This window comes from Mobula birostris, unplaced genomic scaffold (genome assembly GCF_030028105.1).
Source record: "Mobula birostris isolate sMobBir1 unplaced genomic scaffold, sMobBir1.hap1 scaffold_2260, whole genome shotgun sequence".
NCBI lineage: Eukaryota > Metazoa > Chordata > Chondrichthyes > Myliobatiformes > Myliobatidae > Mobula > Mobula birostris.
In genome coordinates, this window is record NW_027275308.1 from 39,273 (window position 1) to 62,103 (window position 22,831).

Consider the following 22,831-nt stretch of genomic DNA (forward strand, 5'->3'; position numbering starts at 1 on the left):
GACCTCCACCTATCACTTCCCAGCTTCTGCTGATATTTCCATTCTTCCCTCTCCCATCGCACCCCTCCTCTGGATTCACCTATTATTTAAAAGTTAATGTCTCGCCCCTCTTCTTTCCCCTTTAATCAGGCTACATCCCCTCTATCCTTCAATCCAGTGAACATCTTGACCCAAACTGTTCACTGTCCATTTCATTCACTGGTAACTGCCTGACCTAATGAGTTCTTCCAAAATATTGTGACAAGTTTTGTTGTCTTCATTCTGCAGCAGCTTGTTGTGCTAATGTCTTTTGACCTACAAAACCAGTCAAGACGTGTTTGTCGGGCCACAAAGACAAGCTGACAACGACATGGTTTCTGATTCAAACATACCCAGAAACATGCAAGTCATGACTGCCACTCTGCAAAATAAATGTGACCAAACAGATTACTGGTGCACTGAGACAACAAATTGCACTCTGGAGCATGGTGGCGGAACTCTGGAATACTCTGACTGGTTAATTCAAGATTCCTGGTGGTCTGTGCAACTTTGTCATCATTAATGATCAGACCCTGCCTGTAGAAGATAAATAGAAAGTAACCACACAGCAGGAAAAGGAGTAGGAAATAGCTGCACACTTTCCCTAGAGCCTGGTCTGCATCCATTGAGATCTTAGCTTATCCCACCCGGTCTCTCGATACCTTGATTCCCTCAGTGTTCAAAAAATTGTTCTAACCTCTCTGTTGAACTCATTCAATGAATGACCAAGCACTCAATACTGAGGGAGAGGATTTCAAAGAATTATAATCTTATAAGTAAAACACCTCCCTCATCTTAGTTGTAAAACGTTAACCCTCTTCTGCTTTGATGGATCCCTAAATTCTAGACAGCTAGTTAAAATTAGTGTCTCAGCAATTAATCTGCTGATTTCTTACAAAATCTTTTGTTAAACAATGATATACACTCACTTTTCTAAACTCTAGTCAATATGCTGTCACAAGACAACATTATCTCATAATTCAAACCTAGTGAACTGCACAGCATTGAATCTATGACAAGAATATCTTCCTTATGTGTTGAGGGCAAAGCTACATGCAAAATTCCAGGTGTCCCCCTCACCTAGCCATGAATAACTCGTGCTCCAAATCTCTTATAATAGAGGCTATTTTCATTCCTAACAACTTGTTATTTATACTCTTCTTACAGAATAAATAACCTCAGACTTCCCACATTATAATCTTTCTGACATTTTCTTGTAGACTTATTTAACCTATCTATATCATTTTGGGAATCAAAGTTGGCAATGAAAATATCAATAATTTCAGATATGCAGATGACACTGTGTTAATTGCAAGTATGGAGGAAGAACTACAAAATTTAATTGATATAATTGTTGAAGAAAGTGCAAAAATGGGTCTATCTATCAATTGCAAAAAGACAGAATGTATGGTGATATCCAAAAAGAAGGAGAATCCCATCTGCAGGCTGAGAATAAATGGGGAAGACATAAAACAAGTACAGAACTTTTGCTACTTAGGAAGCTGGGTAACATCAGATGGCAGGTGTGATATGGATATCAAAAGAAGAATAGGGATGGCAAAAGACACCTTTACGAGAATGAAGACTATACTGACCAATACTAAACTAGGCATGACAACCCGCCTCAGAGCACTGAAATGTTATGTTTATCCGGTTATATGGCTCAGAATGTTGGGCAATATCTAGTAACATGAGGAAACGAATTGAAGCAGCAGAGATACAGTTTTTGAGGAGGATGGAAAGAATATCATAGATGAAATGAATATCTAACGAGGATGTCATGAACAGAGCAAACACAAAAAGAGAAACAATGTATGAGATCATGAAAAGGCAATGTAACTTCATTGGACATGTGATTAGGAAAGAGGAGTTAGAATGCACTGTAATTATGGGAAATATTGAAAGGAAGAAAGCAAGAGGAAGACAAAGACAAATGATGATGGAGACAGCAGCCAGAGAACTGGAAATGAATACCAATGAATTGATCCACTTGACCCGAAACAGGAGTGTATAGGCCACGGCAGTCAAAGCTCAAACTGGGCATGGCACCTGATGATGATGATGATGAAGATGAAGATGATGTCATTTTGTAATCATGCTTTGTGTTCTACCTAAGAGTCAGTTTACCACCTAGATTTGCATGTCAGTAAACTTGAGTCTGTCACACTGTTCTTCCCTTTAATTTATCAATGTACCAAATATCCAGACCTTCTCGGTTTTTTTGCACTACCTTACTTTCCTTTTTCTATTTTCTATTTATGGTTTATAATTTAAATTTTTAATATTTACTATCGATTTGTACTCCAGGGAGCGCGAAGTGCAGAATCAAATATCGCCGTGATGATTGTAAGCTCTAGTATTAATTGTTTGGCGACAATAAAATGGTAAAGTAACGTTGTTCAGGGCCCATTGCTAACAAGATCGATAATAATGTGTTAAACTGAAAACCATATTCCTTCTGTTGTCTTTCTTTAACCAATCTTTGAACTCTTATTTTAGTGTGATTCCCATCATATGGTTCTGAAGATTCAAATATACCATAGCCACTTTCCTACTTGCTCACCTTTCCAATTTCATCTTCTAAATACACCATGATATTCATGACAAATTATTTTCTCTTAATAAAACCATTCTGACTGCATATTTATATTTTTTATTTTCTAAGCGGTCTATATGTATGTTAATAATAACGGATTTCAGCATTTCCCCCACATTGACGTCAAGACTACTAGTAAAAAATTCAGTGTTTTCTCTTTCCCTTCATTCTTGAATAGCAGTTACATTTGACACCTTCTGGGCTATTGCAAAATCTTGGCAATTTTGGAATATCATCAATAAAGAATGCAATTCCTTTGCTCAGATGCAGACCACCAGGTGCAAGAGACAAGATAGATTTCGGTCCAATGAGTTTTGACTGCACTCTGCTAATACCGATTAATTCCTGAGAGTGGAAGTGGAGGAAGGAAGAGGATGAAGATATGGAGGGGGTGTTCTTGACCAGCGGTCCCCAACCGCTGGGCCGTGGACCGGTACTGGACCGCAAAGCATGTGCTACCGGGCCGCAAGGAAACAACATGATTTGGCGATATGAGTCAGCTGCATCTTTCCTCATTCCCTGTCACGCCCACTGTTGAGCTTGAACGCACACGAGGTTATTACGCACGCGTCATCCATGTCAGCACGGGAAGGAGATCAACTCCTCGAGCTTGCAAATGACGGCGGACTGAAAAGTATGTTTGACATAACATCTCTGCCAGCATTCTGGATCAAAGTCAAGGCTAAGTATCCTGAGACAGTCACGAAAGCACTGAAAACGTTGCTTCCATTTCCAACATCATATCGCTGCGAGTGGAGTTTTCTGCAATGAATGCAATGAAAACTAAATTGCGGAATAAACTGGACATAAGGAACCCCCTTCAAGTATCGCTGTCTTCCATCACCCCTCGATAGGACCGTCTGGTTGCAGGGAAACAAGTATTCAGCCCAGGGCTCCCACTGATTCAGTGATACTGGTGCGTTGCAATGATTTTATATGTTCATATGGGGAAAATATGTGCTGTGTGTTTAATATCCAAACGTTACTTAAAATGTTATGATGCTATTGACTTATAAGTGACTAATATAACCATATAATAATTACAGCACGGAAACAGACGACCGCGGCCCTTCTAGTCCGGTTCGAACGCTACTCTCACCTAGTCCTGCCGACCTGCACTCAGCCCATAACCCTCCATTTCTTTGATATACCTATCCAATTTTTCTTTAAATAATAATATCGAACCTGCCTCCACCACTTCTACTGGAAGTTCGTTCAACGCTTACTTCAAGCTCCCCTGTTAATTGACTTATCACTATATTCATGGGAGGAAAATATGCGCTGTGCTTAATATTAAATTCGTTAGATAAACCCTTTTAGAAATGAAATTGAGTGTATTAGCCACTTATCACCTATATTCCGGTCGTGATTAACACCCACCACCCCCCCAACAGAATCGCCAAAAACGATTTGTAGAAAATAATCGGCACATACACACATACGCAAGTCACGCATGCACACTGGGTCCCGCGCAAGGCTTCATGGTCATTGTAGTCTTTCTTGGGGTAAACAAAACGTAATCAACTGCTACTCTTGTCCATCGGCAACCCTACCTCCGCCCCCCCCAAGAGTTGGCCGGTCCGCAAGAATATTGTCAATAAAAAACTGGTCCGCGTTGCGAAAAAGGTTGGGGACCCCTGTTCTTGACAATCGCATTCTGGCTCGACTATCCATGATCAACTCTTCCAAGTGTGCTAATAATAAACAGAACCTCAGTTTCCAATTCATCAACAATTTGAAGTCCTGTGCAGCCAATGCTGTTGATACGCAGAACATTCATTTGGCCACAATCCCAAAATAATAGCCATTACATAATACACATTCCAGCTCACACTTATAAATACCATGCCACTGATGAATTAAGCTTCTGCATTTATTTCACACCATCTTCTCCTTCGGCCTTTGAGTGATTTTTCTGTGCGAGGGCACACCAGTAACTGCAGTTGACTGGGGGAAAGCTGGTGACATGATATTGAGAGCTTCTGGATCTTGGAGACCCAGTTGCAGACTGCCGATTCCCAGGTGCACAGCAGCAGTTTGGGTTGCCTGGTTGACAGGCAGTGATGGAAATAGTGGAGTGGATATGGAGGGATCATTGATGTCATGGGCCTGGGAGAGGACAACAAGTGCCTCCAGGCTGGTGTCACTAATTGCCAGTCATGATCAGATTGCTGGCCTGCAGTGACTTTCTGCAGACACTTTTCAGTGTGAACACAGACAGCTTCCTTGGGTCCACCACTGCATGGAGTTAGGCATGGGCAGTGAAAGCTGAGACTTGTCTCTCCAAAGCTGCAGTATGGATGGGACCACAATGGCACTACAGGAATATTTGGGCTTCAATAAGCTTTTCAAAACATCTCGTCCAAAATTAATGATTGACTCCTCCAGGTTTATTGACACAGAAGGCTTTCTAATGATCTCTCAAAATAACAAGCACATTTCCGTCAGTCACCTTCTTTTGGCTCCTTCACTGAAATCTCATTGGAATCCTGCACAGCAAAACAGGAATAAAACTCAGTTCTTTTCAAGATGCCAGCAATAATCAGGCGTGCTAACTGCATCAGGTCAGAGGGACACAGGTAAACATCATATCATGATCCCCATGTCCATTTTTTCAGCTATCCAATGTGGGGCCCTGTGGCAGTAATTCTACTTTCAGACGTATGCTGTGATGGTACTGAATGGATTTTAACATTAATTGCTAAGTTTCAGCAACTCACACAGTTTTATTAAAGCAACTCATCAAATCACTTCATATTCAATCAATATTCTTTATATGGGAATAGATATTTGATTAATGAGGAGTGTTGAAAAAACTTACTGGTTTGTACTTTTCTGTGAGATTTTGCCATTCATTTCACACACAAACGCCCAGAGAATTTTAACACTGGTGGAAATTCTGTCGATCTAGCAGAAATTTTGCTCTCTCTCTCTACATATATATTATATATACACTTCTTCCGCTGTCCATCGATTTTCGATGTTGACTGAGGCCTAGGCAAGATTGTATGGAAGATCGGCAGTTGCCCATGCTGCAAGTCTCCCCTCTCCACGCCACTGATGTTGTCCAAGGGAAGGGCACTAGGACCCATACAGCTTGGCACCAGTGTCGTCGCACAGCAATGTGTGGTTAAGTGCCTTGCTCAAGGACACAACACGCTGCCTCAGCTGGGGCTCGAACTCACAACCTTCAGATCATTAGACTGACGCCTTAACCACGCGCCACACATATATACACACACACATACATAGGACTGAAATAAACCAAAAAACTCCAAAAACTTCATGTGGCAAAATTGGGCCACCATCTTTAAAGCTTTCTAAAATCAATTACTGAGAAATCCACGTTGGTAGAATTTCTATTTGCTTATTATGGAATATTCTTTCTCTTTGTAAAATGAACCTCACTTAACCAAACTCATGAAATTTAGGTATACATTGATATGAATTGAGATTCACTGACTCCAACACACCTAAAGGGTATTGCAGATGTTTTTCTACAAAAGGTTTAACATTACAGAGCATCACTGGGATTCCATTTGCTTTTTCAGCTAGCGCCACAATACCCATCAGGGTCCTGGCAAGTAGTATCATGTCAAGTCAAGTGGTAAGATCCCAGACAGCAGTGTCAGTGATACCAGTGACCTTCAGTTCTCATCAATATGCTTGGTTGGTGGTTAATCAACAACAGTGTTCCGAACACTAACTTGACCTCAAAGGGACTCTGATTACAAAGGAAACTGAACTAATATGGGAAGATTCACTCCTTACTGTGTTAGCAGCATACGGAAGGAAATAAAGCAGGCAGGTTACACTCAACCCACTCTCTCTACAACAAATTCTTCCAATAAAAGATTTAAAAAAATGATGGCTCTGTCCCTGGCACATCCTGTCTGATTTTATTCTTCATGAGTTATTCAGACAACTAATACCCCAAGTTTGACAATGAGAATTTCTACCCCTACATGCACAAATTAAATATTCATAAAGTTAAAACTATAATTACACGAAGAGCTTTTATACTCATATTCAGATCATTTGAATGTGAAAAGGTAGAAATCATCTTCAAGGGCTGCTTCTAACTCAGAACATATTTAGCTGTACTTATTCAACACTGATGGTAACATTGCCTGCCAATCTATGATGAATTTAGCAAATTGTGAAAAAGAAGTTACACCTCAGCACTGAGCATTTAATATAAGACATTGTGTTTGAAAGTAAAGACAGATACATGCTGTCAAAACAACAGCAGTTTGAAGCAAACATATTGACCATTAATAAAATAGAAAGACTGTCTCAAACTGTGAAAAAGATTTATAGCTTTGATATAAAACTGTGGTGGCTCTAAAAATCCAGATAACGCAACAAAATACTTTAAGAATATGGTTAAATTCAGTAAATAAAACTCAATACTTTGGCTACTGATTATCTTTAAACTAAAACAATCAGATTTCCATGCAGAGGAGCAAAGATGATCAAGATTTATAGTGAGGTGGACTTTGCTATAAACAATCTAATCTTGATGAAGACTGTTTACTCAATACCCTTTTATAACACTGTTTGCTATATTGCTATCAAGAGGCTATTTGACAAGAAATTTATCCAGCCCAGTTGTGCCAAATACAACTACGTCTTGTTATTTAGCCAATGACTTTGTATTCTCAGCACAGTTATGATCTCTACTGTCATTTTGAAAACATTTACTTATTTGTTAAGGATGGAAATCGACTTGCAATTCAAATTGAAGATATAACACTTATTGTTGAAAGGCTAGAAGGGAGAATTAGCACTTTTTGCCTTCCTGGTAAATATATCACTAAGGAATACAAAGAGGTTTGCAACAGGGAGAAAGGATGTTTAATCTAACCAATCTGTCCCTGTGCTTATGCTTCGTTTCTTTTATTATTCATGCACAGGGTGTACACATTGCTAGCAAAGCCGGCATTTAAAGGCACATCTTTATTTCTTTCAAATTAAAGAGAAGGAGAATGTTGACATAAGATGAGACTAACACCTTTATAAGCAGCTTCCAATATGCCGGGTGATCAGTCACAAGAAGTGAAGTTCTTATCAGGTTCAGGAAAGGACCTGACTGGTATGTAACATATCATCACAACAGATCTATAGAGTCCTTGAGTAAATAGGCTGAATAGTCTCCATTTCAGCCATAATTTTATCAGCAATTCTATCACGTCACCATAAGTCTTGTGGTGACTTATTTTTGGATAAACCAGGCTTCACATTGAAAGTGATGGCTCCTGGGAGCACGTCAACATAACTTTAACTGCATTATTTAAGCTTGAGACCATCTCCGAAAATATAACTGGTGTCACTGTGAGGTTATTACTATGTCCCTCCAGTCCAATTAAGTTCTACTAATGTTTAAAAGGCATTTATAACCTAATTTAGAAGATATTTGGATAAGTACATGGATTGGAAAGGTTTGAAGAATACAGTCCAAATCTGGGCAAATGGGACTATCTTAGGTGGCATGGGTGAACTGGGGAGAAGGGCTTGGTTCTGTGTTATATTACTCGGTCTCTATAACAAGCAGAGTAACCCCCTCTATCCTGCTTGGCACTCCTCCACTGTTACATTGTTCCAGCATCTTGCTTCTCCAGTGTCAGCACTCACAGGTATGATTTCTGCTGTACTTATTATCACTAGAAATGTATACCCCTGTGGTGGGAATATGGCACAAATGCCTACCTTCCCAATTGCTTTGCCAGTCAGCTGGTGGAAATCCTTGCTCTCTGCTGATATTCTTGCAGCCTGAGACGGAGACTGCTTTTAGGACTGGTGTTGAGTGGGCTGACACAAGTTGTGTGGCTGCTCATATGTGGAGCTGAGAACCAATGGACATGAAGGCTGTTGTCCCTCCCCCTGCTCACTCTCTGTTTGGTTGCACAAGATCAAAGGTCAGAGATCACTGATGAGCTTGCTACCAGAGCCTAATCTCTGGGCCGAGGAGAGTTAATACAGCCCAACAAAGAGAGGGAATTACAGCAGATTCCATCATATCCACCACGTGGTGCTAAAACACATCAAAGGTGTGTGGGCAGGCTGTCAACACATGGAGCAGGTGCTACCAGCCCCAATAATGGCCTACATCTCAGCACCGAACAGCCACTCCACTCACACTGGTCTGTCCAACCCGGTATCTTTGGGCAGCCCCTGCAAACCATGTCATGGGTGATTAAGTGAGTGACGGAAGCAGGGTGAAGATGCTGGAGTCATGCCAGGTTCCTAGTACACTGATTTCTGACAACAACAATGAGCAGCAGTGGTGAAATCCGAACTTCACAGCAGGTTCCCTGTGTAGCAGCATTGTCAGTAACACATCCTTCCATATATACTCACTTTAGCCCCCGATCCAATTAACTCTCATTCCTGGAAATGTATTCTGAGCATCAGTTTAGGAATCCAAAGATAATGATAAATCAGAAGCCATACAAACACATCTATGTAGTAAATAGGCATCTGTTAGTCTCATGAGACCATGGCTTTGTGCCTTGGAAGGTTTCCAGGGCACAGGCCTGGGCAAGGTTGTATAGAAGACTGGCAGGTGCCCATGCTGCAAGTCTCCCCTCTCCACGCCACCGATGTTGTCCAAGGGAAGGGCACTAGGGTTGATACAGCTTGGCATCGGTGTCGTCGCAGAGCAATGTGTGGTTAAGTGCCTTGCTCAAAGACACAACACGTTGCCTTAGCTGAGGCTCGAACTAGCGACCTTCAGATCACTAGACCAACGCCTTAACCACTTGGCCACATGGCAATATTTGAAGAAGCTGCTGCTTAGCATTCCAAGGATGTGCATCATTTTATATAATTTATTAACTTCTGTCTTTTTATGCAACATGCAAAGTTAGCGCGTATCATCTGTAAAATCTTTAGTCTTGTATAAAATTTAAGAACTGTCATGGAAAAATCTGCTCTTATTTTTAAGAATTTGAGGTTTATTATTTATAAATATATGTTTCAAATACATAGTTTAGGATCTAAACTGAAGAGAAGATGAAATATGTAGGAGTAGTAATTCATCCTTGGTGATAAGGACAAACACCACAAAACTTAAATATATCCATTTTATACACCAATTCAAAATTTGACTTTAATAGAACTAAATTTTGGGAAATGAAGCACAATATGCAGAAACCACAAAATTGCTCATCTAGAACAAGATGATAAGAAGTATAGATCGAGTGGATAGCAGAAGACTATTTTGCCATGGTGGAAATGGCTAATACGAGAAGGCATAATTTTAAGGTGATTGGAGTAGTGTATAGAGGAGAAGTCAGAGGTAAGCATTTTATGCAGAGAATGGTGGGTGTGTGGAATGCTCTGCTGAGGTGTTGGTAGAGGCAGGTACATTAAGGACATTTAAGAAACTCCTAGATAAGCACATGGATGAGAGAAAAATGGAAAAAAAAGTGTTATATTGATCTTAGTGTAGGTTAAAAAGTCTGCACAACATTGTGGGCTGAAAGGCCTGTGCTGTGGTGGAATGTTCCATGTTCTGTTTTCTAGACCAGGTGACAAAGGATAATTTTCTACCTTATTTTCTAGTTCACAGAAAAAAAAATAAGGGATCAAGATTCAGTTCATCAGTTTGATATATGAACTGTTTCTCTCTCTACAGATTAAATGGTTCAATTTAAGATCAGAAATGTATAGCGTATACAAACTGAAATACAACACAGTATACAACATACGTGCTGAGCATTTCACAGTTTTCTGTTTTTACTTCAAAGTTTCACGGTACTTTGCACTTGTACAATAAACTTGGACTTGTGTTTGAAATAGCTTTCCCAAAATAGGACCACTAGAATGCAAAACAAGTGGGAGGGAAAACCTAGAAAATATTTCTTGTAAACTTGTGCAATTAAATAATTTAAAATTGCAGATGTAAATTTATGGAATAGACTTACATTTAATGGCATCACTGGTATTGTTCATTCATTTGCAGTACTATACTAGTATTTTGTTTTATTCAAATGCAGTTTGGTCTCTGACTTACGTTTATTATGGGTGAGTTAATACAGCTAGTTGTTGCAATCTATTCAGTTGATTGAAGGCATATGTGGATATAGAACTCTGTTGTGAAAACACCAGGTATATAAAATCCTGGACTACTTGAATTTGTTTAACATGCACTATGACCAGGGTACTTAAAAAATTATATAAATATGTGCTCTGAATTTAGTTTCAAGTGATTAACGTTTGCTTTCTGGCCCACTTTTGAGTAATGGAGAACTAAATACAAGTGCAGGTTTCCTAAAATTATCCACTTAATCTTGTTATTTGATCTTTCTTGTTAGTCAAGTGTTAAATTGAGCACGCAGTATGTGGAACCGACAGATCAAAAGACCTTCGGGGCAGTCAGAAAATAATTAGATCAGTTGAATAAGGAGTTCCATGTGGCACTACGTCTTGTTTCTATGATCGTTGGGATTGTAAATAGAGAGCACACTAAAAATCAAATCTGATATGAACTGGTTCCAATCAGGAACATACTTGATGCAAGCATCTATTTCCAAGGGCTTTTGACAGGATCACATCAATGTGGTTGAATTTACTGGAAGAACAAATGTGACTAACAATACTCAATTAAAATAGGACAGAAATTTCAGGTGAGGTAACAGAAATGAAAATCCAGGACATAAACTCAAGAGATTCTGCAGATGCTGGGAATCTGGAACAACGCACACAAAATGCTGGAGGAACTCAGCATGTCGGGCAGTATCTAAGAAGGTGAATTAACTGTTGATGCTTTGGGCTGAAGCACCTTAATCAGGGCTGGAAAGGAAGGGGGCAGAAGTTAGAAATCTTTCCCCTCACCTGGTCTCACCTATCACCTGCTAACTTGCTCTCCTTCCCCTACCCCTACCTTCTTATTCTGTCTTCTGCTCCATTCCTTTCAGTTCTGAAGAAGGGCCTCAGCCTAAAACACTTACTGCTTTTTCCCCTCCATAGATGCTGCCTGACTTGCTGAGTTTCTCCAGCATTTTGTATGTGTTGCTCTAAAAATCCAGAACATGTTGCCTATATGCACTGCTTTTCTTCAAATTGCTAGAAATTAGTATTTTACTTCATATGCACTGAATCATATAGCTATGTAGACAATTGTGTCCATGCTGACCACTGTGCACCAGTGTACATTAATTCTATCCTAACCCTACTTGTACCATCACCTTCCAATCCTCATCCCCTGATTCAATCACTTACATACCAGAACAAATTACAGCAGCCAGTTTATTCACCAACCAATGCATCTTTGGGATCTTGATGGAAATTTCCAGGATGAAATTTATGCAAAGTCGGAACAACCCTACACAGATAGCACCAGAGGTTAGGATTGAACTGAGGCTGCAGGAGATATGAGGTAGCAGCTCCACTAGTTGTAAACTTACACGCTGACCATGGAGAAAGGGACTAAAACTAAACTAACCATCAGTCCTAGCAAAGGCCAAACCATCTTCCTGGTGCTGAAAATTAACTTTTTATAAAATGCAGCCCTTGAGTTCAACCTTTATTTGTAGTTAGAGATATCAAAAGTTTCAGCATAATTTTTTTCTGCATACTCTCATTCCCTTTTAACCTAAACTTCCTTTTCTTTTTTTCCCAAATTTTAAATCTGATTTGGCTATGAAGCCCCTGTTCTAATTGACAATTTCTGTTTTAGATCTTGTGCTGTTCAACCCTCAGTTGTTCAATTTGAATGTTTAAGTAGATGCAACGTTTCTTGACCTGTTCGCAGACGTCGATACTCCGTGGAGGACATCACACCATTTGAGTTTCTAACTTACAGGAAATTTCAGTGCAAAAGGTCATAGCAATTAAATGGGCTAGGGCAAGTCTAATGAACAATGGGTGCAGTTCGTTCACTAGCTACAGGAAATTCTGGAAAAATTATGTTTATAAGCTATTCCTTTTAGTTACAATGCACTCCACTAATCTAAACTGCCCTCTTACCCTTTTGTACTGTAGTTCAGTGCAATTAATCATTCATTAATAACATAGCCATGTAGCAAAAGCCTTAAAATGTGTTAATAGTTGAGTCATAAAGGTGAGAATAAACTGATGTGCCTTTTTACTTCAATAGCATATATTGTTCTGCTCAGGGTTTCCCCAGTGAGATGCATGCCAGTTGCCTGATACGTATATATTTTATTTGTTTTTGATGAATAGTGTATGGTACTGTGCTTCACCCGTTTCTCACCAAATAAGTAAAGCAAATAATAACTTAAAATAATTTTATTCTGAATGATCAACATACAGATCAATCAACAAGATTGAGAAGAATTTCTGACAAATAGAAATTTAAATAAATATGCATTTTGTTGCGCCTTTCTGCACAGAACTAAAGAAACTGAAGAAGTCATTACAGGGAGATAGTTATGTAAACCACCAAAGCTATCGTTTGCCAAGAAACAGAAATCTACTTTGTCATTTGTCACTATTCTTAATGAATACATCAAGATCAAATAATCTACTACATTTAATTCATGAGGGGTGGACATGTAAACCCAACACAACCAGATGTTTTCTCCAATCAAAGAAGAGAGTTCTGAATGTAGGATCAAATCCAATAGTGGAACTGATTATTCAATCTCACACTGGTATGATTAACAACAGCATCTAACAGTCCGCACACAGTAAATACATACAGATATTAATCAACAGTACTGGACTGAGAGCACATACTTTACTTATGTTTATCCGAGCCAGGTTCCATGTACATCCCATATGAGGCCAGCCAGGACTTCCCATGTGGCCCCAAAAAAAGAAACTGGTTTCAGAGAATTGTTATGGGGCGAAAGGAAGTTGATAAGCCCAATGAGGTCATATGTGATGTGTCAAGAAAAACATTTCTGATCTTTGTCCACATCTCTACCTATCCAATTTCATCTTGAAACGATTGATTGACTCTGTCCCCACTGCCCTTAAAGGCAAGGAATTCTAGACCTTAGCTGTCTCTCATTTTCATCACGTTCTCTGCTTCAACCAGTACGGAGGTGTAGGTGTTCCAGCTATTTGAAATCAATTAGTTAGGCTCCAGATCATATTAATTCCTCTCAAGGGCCTTTCCTACTTGATCCACAACAACAAAAAACTATAAGTCTACCTTCAAATAAAGTAAACAGTTGTTACAAAGCATGCTTTGCTTTTCACAGCCATCATGTAGATCTGAATATTCTTATCACCTGAGTAAAGACAGGGTCCAAAACTTCTTTGGAGCAGCCCATTATCCATGCTTGTCAACCACCTGACAGCAAAACCTCAAGATCTGATCTTAAGTGGTCCAGTAACACAAATTTCCTCAGCAAAGCTGTGTCTAGTTTGATCAATGAGCCTCAAAATAGCAAGGGCTCTCTGACTGTAAATCCCCCAGACAGAACCAACTTGTAAAGCTGTTACATACAGCTTAAATGTTTGTAAATATCTCTGGCATTAATATGACCAGAAGTGAAACATGTTGAAAATAAGGTAAAGCAATTAGACTAAAATACTAGAAGGTACAAATACCATTAAAATGAACTCAAGTAAATTAAAAATATATATTTTTGAAAACTATCTCTTCTACTTGCCAGTATTCCTCTCATTGAAATGCAAAGTCACAGTGCTGTGTCAGATCGAATCAGCAGGCTGAACGACAGTGGAAATCTACAAATATTTGTATTCCATGTGCAGTCCAGCACTCAAACACAGTAGTTTTATCTACAATGATCAGCTGTACTTTGGTGTTTGTGCATGCTTATCTGGGGGTGGGTGGGGGGGGGCGTACTGCTCATGTTTATATTAGAAATGCTGGATTGTTTTCGTGGAAGATTTGGGCCACATCATTTCTGCAGCTGCCTTTTACGTGAGAACATTCTCTTCTCGGTTGATTCCTTTATATTGATTATTCCCATTTGTACATTTGTATTCAAGCATATTAGGGTGGATTATGCAACATTGAATAATCTCCCGCACGACTGATGATCTACATGATCTATGTAAAAGTTGAGTGGCCTCAGTTTAGCTGCTAAAATTAATTTTGCATCCACATTTATGTAATAGATAAAATTTATTAATTAAACTTAAAAGTTAAATAAAATTTTATTCATTATGAAGAATATTCATTATCAATGTTTATTTGGTTATTTTATATATTTTAATGCATCTGAAGCACATAGCTTGGGATGACAAATTAAATTAGCTATGATGAGTAAATCAAACCACAACAAGAAATAAACATTTTGAGGAGGATGAGAACAATTATTAGCAAAAATTGAGATTAGGGAATCTAGAGTTGTTAAATTTTAACATCTTTGTTTCCTGTCACCTCCCTTCCAACTAAAAGTTATGTGAAATACAGGAAAGCCTTTATGCTATCATTAATAACATCTGTTTTTGCATTTCTTGGGTTAAAATGTTTAGAAGAATCTATTTTGCATTAGAAATACATTATACCATTACAAAAATGCAAAGTTTTTTTTGTAAAAGGTGAAATTTACGTTCCTTCATTTTACACAATTATTTTTAAAGTTTAAGCTTTGTGTTAGTTAATCACTGAAAGTTTACTAATCTCTCCTACTCTCTTCAGTTTTGATGGTCTTTTGTATATTTCTTAATTCTCTGCCGAGTCTCAATTTATTTAATTGAAAATTTATGCAGAACAACAAAGGTTAATTTAATTCTTGTCACTTCAAAATGAGAAAGAAATAATCATAAAAGAATCTATGAAAATGGAGAACAATTAATCTTGGAACTGTTTTAACAGATCCACACAGGGAAATGAAAACGATTTTCTTGGTTTATCTGAGGAACACATGTGGAGGAAGGCCTAAGAAATGTGCAACAGAGTATATTAAGTGTCATTAAATCATGAATGAACATATCAAATCCTTTACAGGCCAATGCATAATAGTAATTTATTTCTTTGTAACACAGAATTTGATACCTGCTGTATTTAGAGTAGGAATATTAAGGAATAAGAGAATCAAAATAACATCACCTTGAAGTTCAGAAACAGCAGAAGAGAAATACTTGATTGCAGGTCAGTAGAGCAGTCAATATAAAATAATGAAAATATATGTACTTTCATGCATTTCAGGAAAAAGAGAAAACAGATATCAAGAAAACAAACCAGAAAAAAAAAACGCAAACACGAGGAAATCTAATCCCGGTAAAAGTAATTTGCTAATAAACCTGCATAATTCCTCTTCTGTTCATAAAATATGAAATTTCTTATTAAAACTGCAAGACAGACCTAACGTAATTTAAGAGCCATGACGTTGCTGAAGTTTCAGGAGTACTGTGACTACACTTATAATGAGGAGGAGTCTATTTATACACATTATTCTGCACAACACAAAACCCTGACTTAAATACGACTTATAAAACAAAAAACAAACGCTAAAATTGCACTCACCATTACAATGATTTAACATGAATCATAATTAAAACCACATTAATCTGCCCCTTAAATGTTTCATGCTGTTGAATTCATTCACTGCTATCAAAGGAAGATTGGATTTTGGAGACATAAAACTTTATTGTATGATCTCTTAAAAAAACACAGGAGTCATTTTAATTATGCCAATCCACTAAATAGATACTTAAGTAACTAATGTTAAAATACATAAAAGGTCTATAATACTTACCTCTGGCATGTGGTTCTGCAGTGAACTACTGGTAATGTCTTCTCTAAGGGTCAGCTCATCTCTGACTCCTGCAACTACACTTTGAAATGCAGAAGGTAGAGATGAGCAGTGTAGGCAAACATATTCATTTGAATGGTGTAGCTGGCTGGATTTTAACACTTGTATTTTATTTAATGCCTTCAAATAATTTCAAGTGGTTTAAGCTACACTTAAGCAAATTTCTTTTTAACTCAAAAAATGTATGTATTCAAGTGATTTAAAATATAGCTCATTATTAATCTTCAAGGTAGACTGGTAGTATAGGGCCACAAGAGGTAGATATGATCACAGGAAAAGAGTGGGTGAAGGGTAAGCTCGCCATGCTGAGTGGTCAGAAATCCTGCAAGCTACAGATTTAGCAGTTGTGCTAGATATTGCACTCTGCTGCAGTCTCTAGCGCTGATGTAACAAACTCACCAGTGAGGGGAAGCTCACGAACATGGGTTGGCTGGGTCCATCTCAATGGTTCACCGGCTCATTTGAACTACTCCATATTTGCAGTTATTGCATGCACCTGACATTCCCTCTCCTCAAGGCTCCATGCACCTCTTTAACCCTCGTGTTTGGAACTTGACGCAGGTGAGTTCTAATCTTTCTCTCAGCTCTGTGTTGTTTTCATTAGGTGGAATCTCTCTTCTCATTGCTAGGTTCCATCTTGTGGATACCTAGTTAAGTGGCTCCCCAAAATATATTGAACCTTTGAAAACAAGATCATCCCAGTGTAGGCAAGCCTGCTCCCAGTTATATCTTCTAAAATCCTGACAACACCAGAGATCCTAGTTGCTTTATTCAGGACAAAATCCTCATTTTTCTTTCACAAAGTTGGCAATGAGCTCCTGTTATTTCTGTTGTGTTTCAAAACGAATCCATAGGCGTTTTGAGGAAATTTAGGATTAAGGTCTTGATAGGAGTTCAGAGCAATCCAAAAGGGTGCAGGGAAGTTGAGCATCAAGACCCCAATGAATTTGAGGACAGGAACTTATTTAGGTCCTTCAATCTCCTGTTCAGCAATCTTCCAAATTTACATGTTGTCCAGTGTTGGTCAGCATAATCAGTGCAAGAGAACCACAACTGAAGAACGTTGGGATAGAAACAGTGAGAGGAGAGGTGGGAGTATAAATTATGGTTTGGCAGGCAGTGGTTAGTGGAGAACGGGACTGCCCATAGGGAAAGAGAAAACAGGAAATTGGAGCTTGGGAGAGAGAATGTAGAATGGAGGGAGGTAAAGGTAGGGTTATGTGATGGAACAAAGATTCATAGTCATAGCACTGTTAATAGGTGGACTTAAATCTCTTAAGAAAATACCTGCCTTTGCACATCTCTATCACTATAAATATGGTGGCTGGTTGAAGATCTCAGCTGCTTAAAACGTTTTAGTACTTTAGAATTATGGGGCTTAAAATTTAATAACAAGTTTGGAAGTTACACTACTCTAGTTAAGTTCAGACATTACATAAAATTTTGTACACTTACACTTCTGTAATTTTCTTTTGCTATTTTTAACTACATGTTTGTATTGTTTGAAAAACAGGATCATTTTATAGCTTTCTTACTCACAACAAAATAATGCTTCAGCAATTAGCTATTGTTAAAAGCAAAAACAGGATGAAACAAATACCGTACATTGGCCGTCTGTCAGACTATGATTAAGCAAAGTATGCTCAAAGTAGAAGATTTATTTCTGTGTTTAACTTTTGGGGCATCCCTTATAAAATATTTCATTCAATAAATGGAGGTTATTGCAGGAAGGTTGTTAAAATGGGAAGTGGTACTAGAGACGATAAAATGGATCAGGCTGAGATGAGTTTGGTGTGGCAGTGGACGTCAGATTAGATGGCAACCTCTTTGACATCAGGAGGCTTCACACAACTACCAAACTCCGAAGAGAGCGGGTCCTGGAGCTGCAGTATGCAGACGACTGTGCTCTTGTGGCCCATACTCTGGAGGATCTTCAGACTGTCCTTGCTGTGGCGGTGAGAGCGTACAGCAGGATGGGACTGACTGTCAATACCACCAAGACAGAAGTGGTTTGGCAAAGGAGTACCAGTGTCCCACCCACTCTACCTGCCTTCACTGTTGGTGATGAAAAGCTGTCAGTAGTGCCATCTTTCACATACCTGGGGAGCATTCTCTCTGAGGATAGCGGCATTGGCAATGACATCCAGAGCCGCATTAAACAGGCATCAGCTGCCTTTGGGAGACTTCAGCATAGAGTCTTTCAGAACAGGAGCCTTCGTCCCTCCACAAAGGTCGCCGTATACCAAGTGGTCTGTGTCACCATCCTCCTTCATAGCTGTGAAACTTGGGTAACCTGCAGCCATCACATCAAGTCCGTGGAGCGCTTCCACATAAGCTGCCTCCAGCGCATCCCGGGAATTACCTGGCGTGAGCGGGTGCCTCACACTGAAATACTTGTAAAGACCAACTGCAGAGGTATTGAGGCCATGATCACCCAGCGTCAGCTGCAGTGGCTGGGGCACATGATAAGGATGCCCCCATGTCGGCTACACCGCAGAGTGTTATACGGCCAGCTACATCATGGTCGATGCTCAGCTGGAAGTCTGAAGAAGCGCTATAAGGATCAGATGAAGAATGCTTTAAGGAAGTACAAGATCAGATCTGAGAACCTGGAGGATGTTGCTGCTGACCGTACCACTTGGCGACAGCTGTGTAGGGACAGGGTTTGTATTCTGGAGATGGAAAGAACAACCAGAAGACAGCACAAGAGAGCCAGGAGAAATGCAGCCATGGTTGCCACCACTACTACATATACATGTCCCACCTGCAATAGAGCTTGTGGGTCCAGGATGGGACTGTGTAGTCATCAAAGATCTCACCATTAAAGGAGTGGACATTGTCATCAGATTTCGATGGACAACTGAATAAGAACCACAACTGAAAACAATGAATCTTATAACACATTTAGCAATCTGCTTCTTCTAGCATTTGCACAATTCTAGAATTTAGCACGGAGGCAAAACCAAACTGTCCTCCTGCTCATACTAACCAGGAGACACAAAATCAATCTGAAATAAAGCCGATCCATTGGATTGTTTCACTAATTAATCAGGCCCTGACTTAGGAATGGGTTAAAAGTACATTGAGTTAGCTGATTTCTAAGCAAATGTTAATTGCACATTTAACTTCTATTATAGATTTAATGGTTCATTAAGCCTAGTATACAGTACTTTTTATACATGAAAGAAATATACTTCCGTCGATGTTTGAGAGTCCAGAAAGATTCTGTGTTTTATTTGGAGCAATATTTAATCTTTCTTGGCATAAGTATTGCAGTTACTTACACAGTAGTTCTTACCTTGGTCTTATATTAAGGTATTATGTTCTTATCCTCCTCTCTATTTCACCTTATTCTAATTATCCACATGTAATGCCACTAAGCAAGACACCCAGCTAACAAAACTCTGGCCTAGACTAGGAAAATACAGCATGCTACTTAGTGAAACAGTGGGTGCTGAGGTCATGGAAAACAAAGAAATTATGAACTAAACATGCTGATGTATTTTAATATGACTTTTGAAAACCAAATTACATACATCATCGTATTTAATTTGATTGGACTAATAGTCACCTCACCTGCAAAAATCTGCAATAAAAACTATTCGGACATCAACAGATGCCAATTCATAGTATTAAAAAGAGAGTTTATATGTTTAATCTGTTTAAAATAAGCAAGCAAAAAGAAAGCAACAATGTATGCAAGACCGTAAGACATAAGAATAGAATTAAGCCATTTGGCCCTTACAGTCTGCAGAACTATTCAATCATGGCTGATTTATTTTCCTTCTCAGCCCCATTCTCCTGTCTCTTCTCCATAAACTTTGATGCACTTGCTAATCAAGAACCTATCAATCTCCTCTTTAAATATATCCAATGATTTGGCCTCCACAACCATCTGTGGCAATGAATTCCACAGGTTCCCCACCCTCTGGCAAAAGAAATTTCTCCTTATCTCTGTTCTAAAGGGAAGTCCCTTTATTTCGAGGCTGTGCTTCCTGGTTCCAATATTGGAAACATCCTCCCCATGTGCGATATAAGATGGGTGATTGATAAGTTTGTGGCCTAAGGTAGAAGTATGTAAATGTAGGAAAAATGTAGTAAATGTATTTTTCTTACATTTACACACTTAGTCCAGCAGTCTTGGAGCATACGGATCCCTTCTCTGTAGAAGTTGGCATCTTGGTCCTCAAGAAAGTGGTCCACAGCAGGGGTGATTGATAAGTTTGTGTCCTAAGGTAGAAGGAGATGAGTTATTAACTTCAAACTTTCTGCATTTTCACTCAAAGAGTTGAACTGCATGTGCATGTAACAAGAGCGATATAACTCATCTCCTTCTGCCTTAGGCCATGAACTTATTAATTGCCCCTGCTATGGACCACCTGGAGGTCCAAGACGCTCTTGTTACATGCACATGTAGGTCAACTCTTTGAGTGATAATGCAGGAAGTTTGAAGTTAATAACTCATCTCCTTCTACCTTAGGCCACAAACTTATCAATCACCCCTGCTGTGGACCACTTCTACAAAGAAGGGATCCGTTATGCTCCAAGACTGCTGGACTAAGTGTGTAAATGTAAGAAAAATACATTTACTACATTTTTCCTATATTTACATACTTCTACCTTAGGCCACAAACTTATCAAAGAAGGGATCCGTTACGACCGCTGGACTAAAAGCTGATTTATACTTCTGCGTCAAATCTACGCCATAGGTATGGTGTTGCCGCGAACCCTATGCAGAGGCTGCGCGGATCCCTACGCCGTAGCCTGACATGCACCTCACCCAAAATGTAACTACGTGTCGTGGCAACGCAGAACGCAACAACTGTGATTGGTCCGCCTGGGAGCATCGTATTTCCTCCTACGCTGCAATAGCTTCCCATTGGCCGACTGAAGGGCAGGGAAGGAACTCTGTCTGCAATGCTTTCCATAAAACTTTACAGACCTCCGAAATTATGGAGGACACATTTCGCTTTTACGAAAAAAAGACGCACGCTTTAAACTTGTTTATCCCGAGAAAGACTACCATGACCATGAAGCCTTGCACGGGCAGGTGTGTGCGCATGCCGACGTGCCCGAATTGCAGAGCGACGCAGACACACCAACGCACAAGTATAAATGCTTACAACGTGCATTGGTCACTTGTGCAGGTTACGGCATCGAGTTGACGCATAAGTATAAATCAGCCTTAAGTGTGTACATGTAGGAGGGGACTATGTTGAAAAATAAATGTGCTAGGTTTTCTAAAATTGACTCCTTCTACCTTAGGCCACAAACTTATCAATCACCCCTCATATCTCTGGTTTTCAATATTTGGTAGGCTTCAATGAGATCCCTCCTTATTCTTATGAACTCCAGCAAGTACAGACCCAGAGCCAATAAATGCTCCTCATACTTTAACCCTTTCATTCCCAGAATAGTTCTTGTGAACATCCTCTGGACCCTCTCCAATGTCAGCACATTCCTTCTTAGATATGGGGCCCAAAACTGCTCACAATACTCCAGATGTAGTCTGAGCAATGCCTTAGCATTACATCCTTGCTTTTATAGTTTTGTCCTCACGAAAAGAATGTGAACATTGCATTTGCCTTCCTTACTACTGATACTGTCTGCAAAGTAACCTTTAATGAATCTTGCACTAGGACACCCAAGTCCTGGTGCAGTATTCACAGGTAGGTAGGGACATAAAGCTTTTGGCACGTTGATCTTCATAGATCAAATTATTGAGTACAGGAGATGGGACGTTATGTTGAGGTTGTAAAAGACATTGGTGAGGCCTAATTTGGAGTATTTTGTGCAGTTTTGCTCACCTCTTTACAGGAAAGATGCAAATAAGATCTGAGCAGTACAGAAAAAATTGACAAGGATTTGGGACTAGAGGACCTGAACTATAAGGAAAGATTGAATAGGTTAGAACTTTATTCCCTAGAATGCAGAAGACTGAGCGGAGATTTGATAGAGGTATACAAAACCATGAGGAGTATAGACAGGGTAAGTGTAAGCAGCCATTTTCTATTGAGGTTGGGTGAGACTACAATCAAAGGTCATGGATTAAGGGTGAAAGGTGAAAAGTTTAAAGGGAACATAAGGGGAAACCTATTTGCTCAGAGGGTGCTGAGAGTGTGGAACAAGCTTCCATGCAATTGGTGGATGTGATTTTGTTTTCAATGTTTAAAAGAAGTTTGGATGGGAGGTGTATGGAGGGCTATGGTCTGGTTGCAGGTTTATTGGATAGCCAGTTTAAATGGTTTGGCATGGACTAGATAGGCCACAGGGCCTGTTTCTGTGCTGTAGTTTTTATGACTCTATGGCTCCTTTTGCAACTCTGATTTCTGAATTTGCTCCCTGTTTAGTCTAAGCCTTTATTCATTCTATCAAAGTGCATGACCATACACTTCTCTGCACTATATTTCATCTACCACTTTCTTGCTCATTCTCCTAATCTATCTAAAACCTTCTGCAGACTACCTGCTTCCTTAAAACTACCTGCCCTTCCACCTATCTTTGTATCATCACA

General features: G+C 39.3%; 1 long non-coding RNA gene across 1 annotated transcript in view; it reads right to left on the reverse strand.

Moving 5' to 3' along the window:
- The window catches only part of LOC140192708 (uncharacterized), a 28,178-nt gene extending 13,873 nt beyond the window's left edge, over positions 1–14,305 (reverse strand). The window contains exon 1 of the long non-coding RNA XR_011884409.1: positions 14,203–14,305. This is a non-coding gene — a long non-coding RNA (uncharacterized lncRNA). The remainder of the gene's footprint in view (positions 1–14,202) is intronic.
- Between the last annotated feature and the right edge of the window lie 8,526 nt (positions 14,306–22,831).